Here is a 5,994-nt window from a genome sequence, read left to right as displayed (position 1 = left end):
GTGCGTGTGCATGTACGTGTTGTGGGGATGGAGACAGAGACAGACAGAGGAGAGTGACTAAGAGAGAAATTCAGTATAGAAGCAGGAGGGATTGGAAAGTTCTGGAAGCTTTGTCATACTTTGTAGGGTATTTTGCTATACTGCAGTTTATTTGCTAAAATATTCCCATGGAATGTCTTCACAGGGTTTCTGTAAGCTCACACGTTGCTTTTGAAACTTTTCTCACAGGTTTATTGTCTCTTAGGAAGTTTCCCCCAGAGGGTGGGAGAAACCTGCATAAAACAGAAAGCATTGCTCATCATTTCAGGCAATCTGTGTCTCCAGGGTCACATAGTGTTGGGGATTTGTTTTACTTCTTTGGGACCTAGTCAAATAATTCCCAAATATACCTAATACTACTTTTAACAGCCTATGAAGTTTAAGACTTACTAATCTTGGAACCTTATTAGTTTTCCCAAAACCACATTTAAATGATGACTCTCCCCATTTACCAGAACTCAAAGGAGGGACTTACCAATACTCAGAACTTGAACCACTGAGGCTTCATCAAAGGCAGACACAGGAATATATAGGCACTAAAGGAGCTGCAATTATATTCCTCCTGGAGCAAAACTGTGTCTTCTATTTAAATCAAGTACAAACATAAATAAATACATGAACAAATGCAGTTTGGGTTAGATTTTATTGAAGTACCATTTAACAATGCACCTCATTAGTTTGTGATTGGTAGCCTGGAGACAGTGTAATATGATGGCCCTGGTGAAATGATTTTAATATTTATTTGACCTATTGGCAAACATTCTCTAACATTATTAGATATTCTTTTTTTTGTTGTTGTTTTGTTTTTGTTTTCCAACAAAGTCACTCTTATTTATTTAACTATAAGAAATTACTCTTTATTAATTAAATCACCATGAATTTTTAGCACAAAATTTAACATTTTAATGACCACCACATCCTGGGCTCTAGGACTTGCTCTGTCTTTCCCAATTCTTAGTAAGTTTTAGAGGGAAAGACATCATTAACAGAGACCAAGTCAGGTGGTTGCAGGTCCTCCTTTCCCAGTCATTGGACAAGCTGCTCAATTCTTGTCCAGAGAAGGAAAGAGCCGGTTCCTCATAAAAATATAATAAAGAATTTGACATTGTATTATAAGATCTCTCTTAACAACTTAGATTTATCAACAATTTTGGTCCAAACTCATTGCTGCTGCTGCTGCTTCTTTTCTTCTTCTTCTTTTTTTTTAATTTTGCAATTTACTTTTTGAGTATGTAATTTTAGTAGTCTCATTCCCTGTGCAGAAATGAATTAAACCAGTGCAAAGAAAAAACCCTCAAACTGGAACAGACTCATCTTGCTTTGGAAAGGTTCTTCCTGCTCCTCCTACACCCAAGAGATAAACACATGTCCTCCCAAAGTCCAAAGTGTTACTTTTGGCCTTGGAATGTACATAAAGGCAGTTACTCATGGGCTGATTCAAGTCACCGAGAAAGGGCAGATGGAACCACTATGCAGGTAGCCTTCTTTGGAAGTTTCTTAAAATCGACTCTTGAGAATCGTCCATGATTTTATATAAAAGCTCTAAGTTCCCAACAATTTCTGCTATTCCATTTCAGGAGTTAGGCTCAGAGGAGGCGTTGGAATTATCAGGAGCAAGAGCACCAGCAGTGACCCCACGAGGTAGAACCTCAATAACTTGAGGCTTGTCAATGACATGGACCCTTTGGTTTCCCTTTTCCACAATGCCGACGATCCATGCTTGGTAACCCTCTCCATACTTGGAAGATTTGATTTCAGAGCAAAATCGAGCTGCTTGTTCTCTTGGCAGACAAATTAGTAAACCCCCAGAGGTTTCAGTGAAGGTTCTTTGAAGTAGTCCAAACCACCGACTGGCCTTGCTGATGGCAGCCATCTTGGCAATGATCAGCAGATTATGAATGACAAAGGACACCTCATTTCTTTGCTGTTTTGCGAGGTTCTGAGAGTGTCCTAAAATGCCAAAGCCTGTGATATTGGTGGCTGCATGGGCATTAAAAGTATGCATTAATCCAGCAGCAGTTCTATTTAGGGTAGCCATATTGAACATTGCTTCCTGATAGGCCAGTTCTACCTCTTCTCTGGAGATCACCATTGTTATCTTATTCCACCTTTCAGGATTATCCAGCCATTGGTGGGCATTAGCGGCCACTTGAGTGCCTAATGGTTTGGTTAACATGAGCACATTCCCTACAACTGCATTGTCAGGCATTATGAATTCATTTGGCTGACACACCACCGTGGCAACTCCACCGATGATAATTCAAGGGTTGACCACTATTTGTCCACCTGTCACTGCTGTGCCTCCCTCCTCAGCAGCACTCCGAAAACCTTTGATCATGAGTGGTGTTACCTTTTCTAGTTCCTCCTCATTCATACTCTGGCTGACACTGAGTAACATTAACATGTTGTCACATTCAGTAATGCCCATGGTGTAGAGGTCACTCAGCACATTAGCACAAGCTATATGCCCCATCATGTAGGGATCTTCCACCAAGGGGTAAAAGAAGTCTGTGGTCTGCACCAGTGATAGGCCTCTGTGCCTCAGGGGGATGACGCAGGATCCATTCCAATGCTCAAGAATGGAAAGGTTGGGCTGGGGCCTGCCCTGGAGGTCAGGCAAGCTTCCCAGGGCTGCCTCTTCCTGGCCTCCGACCAGGCCCCATTTGGGTTGGGGCCACACGTCAGGTACCGTCAGTCCAGCCAGGAGTTTGAGTAGCGTCTCCTGGGGGACCTTGCAGCTTCAGCCCTTCATGCCAGAGAAGCCGGTCAGACGCCAGCTCGGGCTGAGGCCCAACGTCTAGGGATCAAAGGGCCGGTATCTTGAAAAGTCCCAGCCGAGAGACAAGCCCACCGGCCCGAGGAGCCTTCCGTGGACACAGATGCCACCATGGCCTCTCCGCAGGTCCCCACAGCGGCCTCAGCCATCGCGCCGGCCTGGCAGAGAGAGGAGGGAGGGGTGGGAAAAGGAGGAGATGGTCCTTTTATTTTCTACTCAGGTTAATTTGAAGCAACAGTCAGACATTACCAGAAGAGCTTCTCCCAGCAGGTCTCGCGCCACAAAACTCACTGTCCACGCCGCCTTCCCTGCCTCCCTTTTAGATATTCTTTAACATTATTAGATATTCTTATTCTCTAACATTATTAGATATTCTTAGAGTGTCTGATACCCATTGTCACTTTTTGAACTCAATTATTTTTCTTTATTTTTTCTTCTTTATATGAAGAAGAAAGTGGTATGAAACTGGTTAAATTTCTTTTTCTACTCTCTGTCCTTCCCTATCTTTCATAGACAATATTTATTTAATTTTATGCATTTCTTTGTATATTTTTCTATTGAATTAGAGTTCAAGACTTTCTTCAGATGTGGACTTCTCAGTATTTATTTCACGATACTATATAAATTCTCTAATCATCAGATTCATTCTTCTCTTTAGTTCATGGAATTTTTCTTCTACTATTTTTTGAATATTGTTTCTGCTTCATTGGTTCTGGTGTGTTTATCAGGAATACAAAGGAGAACCGTGTCAGAAGCCAGGATTTGTGGTGATGCTTGCTAAGCAGGGGAGAGCTGTCCTGGCAAAACAGTCTTTAGAAACCAAAGAAAAGTTGGGATTTTTACAGGTTTGGGGGGGGTGTTAAGGATTAGAGGAGTCTAAGAAGAGGAAGTATCCCAGGATTGATCAGTGTGTCAGCTGTGGAAGTGAGCTGTTAGAGAGTGTGGCTATTGCTGATGGGCTGACTCAGAACCACAAAATTCCCACTGACTGGCTGACTTTCAAAAGTGTGTCTATGGAAGAGAGGGGGTTCAAGTTATTCATTTACACACAGACTCTTCACTGACACCTCCAGGTTGTCAAGGCCCCTTTTTATTTATTAGTTTTATTTTGGGTGACACTGGAGAGCAAACTCAGGGCCCACATGCTCTGGACAGGTGCTGTACCACTGATCAATACTCCCACCTGGTGTCTCACTTTACTATGGTGCTGCCCCATGAGCTCCCTCAGACTGGCAGTGCAGACTGTGAGGGGACCACATGTATGCTCTGCCTCCCCATGTGCTTACTCACCTGCAGATGCAGCACTGCAATCCCTCAGCATGGTTCCTTCTCCCTGCCTGGGAAGCCCTTGGCTGGATTCCAGCTCATAGCAAACAGGGCTTGTATAATCTCACAATTTATTAGACTACTATGGTCCAGTAAAGTCTGATTCTCCTAGTTGGGGGCATGCTGAGCATGTTGGAGAGCTGAAACAAGGAATATCCAGGGGTGGGCTCTTAGACTCTACTCAGAGGCACTCTGAAGAGTTGCCTTGCTGCAGGAATCCTTCCTCCAAAGTTTGCAGATGACACTGCATGGAATGCTAATTGTCCCCTTATTAGATGGCTTGCCAGATGGGAGGGTGCTCATGATGGTTGCAGAAAGATACAGTGACAAGAGTAAAACCAGGTCTCACTGGACTCTGAACTCACTTGTGTCTACTCATTACAAAACTCCATTTGGAGATTTTTAATCTTTGTGAATATTTGCTGCAATTGATCATTTTATAATTTCTACTAAAGACTGGCATGTGAAAGCATTTGATAAAATACAGCATCCCTTCATGATCAAAACACTAGAAAAAATAGGGATAGTGGGAACATTCCTTAACATTGTAAAGGCCATCTACGCTAAGCCCATGGCTAATATCATTCTAAATGGCAAAAAACTGAAAGCATTCCCTCTAAAAACTGGAACAAGGCAGGGATGCCCTCTTTCACCACTTCTATTCAATATCATCCTTGAAACTCTAGCCAGAGCAATTAGACAGACCAAAGAAATAAAGGGATATGAATAGGAAAAGAAGAACTCAAACTATCCCTATTTGCTGATGATATGATTGTATACTTAGAGGAACCAGGAAATTCCACCAGAAAACTTTTAGATCTCATAAGTGAATTCAGTAAAGTAGCGTGATATAAGATCAATGCACATAAATCTAAGGCATTTCTATACATAAGCGATGAATCTTCAGAAAGAGAAATTAGGAAAACTACTCCATTCACAATAGCTTTGAAAAAAATAAAATACTTGGGAATCAATCTCACAAAAGAGGTGAAAGACCTCTACAATGAGAACTACAGAACACTAAAGAAAGAAATTCAAGAAAACCTTAGAAGATGGAAAGATCTCCCATGTTCTTGGATAGGAAGAATTAATATTGTCAAAATGGCTATACTACCAAAAGTGCTATACATATTCAATGCAATTCCAATTAAAATCCCAATGATGTACCTTACAGAAATAGAGCAAGCAATTATGAAATTCATCTGGAAGAATAAAAAACCCAGAATAGCTAAAGCCATCCTTGGCAGAAAGAGTGAAGCAGGGGGTATCGCAATACCAGATCTTCAACTCTACTACAAAGCAATAGTAACAAAAACGGCATGGTATTGGTACCAAAATAGAAAGGTGGATCAATGGTACAGAATAGAGGACATGGACACAAACCCAAATAATACAATTTTCTCATACTAGACAAAGGGACCAAAAATATGCAATGGAGAAAAGATAGCCTCTTCAACAAATGGTGCTGGGAGAATTGGAAATCCATATGCAACAGAATGAAGCTAAACCCATATCTCTAACCATGCACGAAACTAAACTCAAAATAGATCAAGGATCTTGGAATCAGACCAGAGACCTTGCATCTTATAGAAGAAAAAGTAGGTCCAGAGCTTCAACATGTCGGCTTAGGACCAGACTTCCTCAACAGGACTCCCATAGCACAAGAAATAAAAGCAAGAATCAACAACTGGGATAGATTCAAACTAAAAAGCTTTCTCTCAGCAAAGGAAACTATCAGCAATGTGAAGAAAGAGCCTACAGAGTGGGAGAAAATCTTTGCCAATCATACTTCAGATAGAGCACTAATCTCCAGAATCTATAAAGGACTCAAAAAACTCTACACCAAGAATGCA

General features: G+C 41.5%; 1 pseudogene; it reads right to left on the bottom strand.

Annotated features, from left to right (window-relative positions):
* Nucleotides 1-1,612: 1,612 nt before the first annotated feature.
* Nucleotides 1,613-2,964, bottom strand: LOC124973880 (selenide, water dikinase 2-like; annotated as a pseudogene).
* Between the last annotated feature and the right edge of the window lie 3,030 nt (nucleotides 2,965-5,994).

This window comes from Sciurus carolinensis, unplaced genomic scaffold (genome assembly GCF_902686445.1).
Source record: "Sciurus carolinensis unplaced genomic scaffold, mSciCar1.2, whole genome shotgun sequence".
Taxonomy (NCBI): Eukaryota; Metazoa; Chordata; class Mammalia; order Rodentia; family Sciuridae; genus Sciurus; species Sciurus carolinensis.
This window is presented reverse-complemented; position numbering and strand designations above follow the sequence as displayed.